This window comes from Plasmopara halstedii, assembly GCF_900000015.1.
Source record: "Plasmopara halstedii genome assembly, contig: Scaffold_292, whole genome shotgun sequence".
Lineage (NCBI taxonomy): Eukaryota > Oomycota > Peronosporomycetes > Peronosporales > Peronosporaceae > Plasmopara > Plasmopara halstedii.
The window spans coordinates 62,141-62,492 of NW_020187213.1; positions in this window are offsets into that span (position 1 = coordinate 62,141).

The following is a 352-nucleotide window of genomic DNA, read 5'->3' on the forward strand; positions in this document are numbered from 1 at the left end:
TTTTGTGCTCGCCCCTGGCGAAAGCACTACAGATGACGAAGCGCTCTATGAGCGATGGGTGCAACGGCACCGTAAAATTTCCTCACTGCATAACCTGCAGTTAAGCCACAAGGAAGTGGACGTGCGTGTGGAGCGACACCTCCGCTTTGAGTTGCCAAACTCAAGGCACGCCGTCGACTTCCTTCAGATTGTCGCCCTGCGACGTATGGCTTCACAACCCCTGATGCTCCCGAGAGCTTTGTGCCTTCGACCGCAAGAGCTCAGGGCCGCTGCTTGAGCTCGGCGCATGGCCCTTCTACTTCCCTGGCTATTGCCGGGAAGCGCGGAGCGTCTGATGACGCGGGACGTCCTG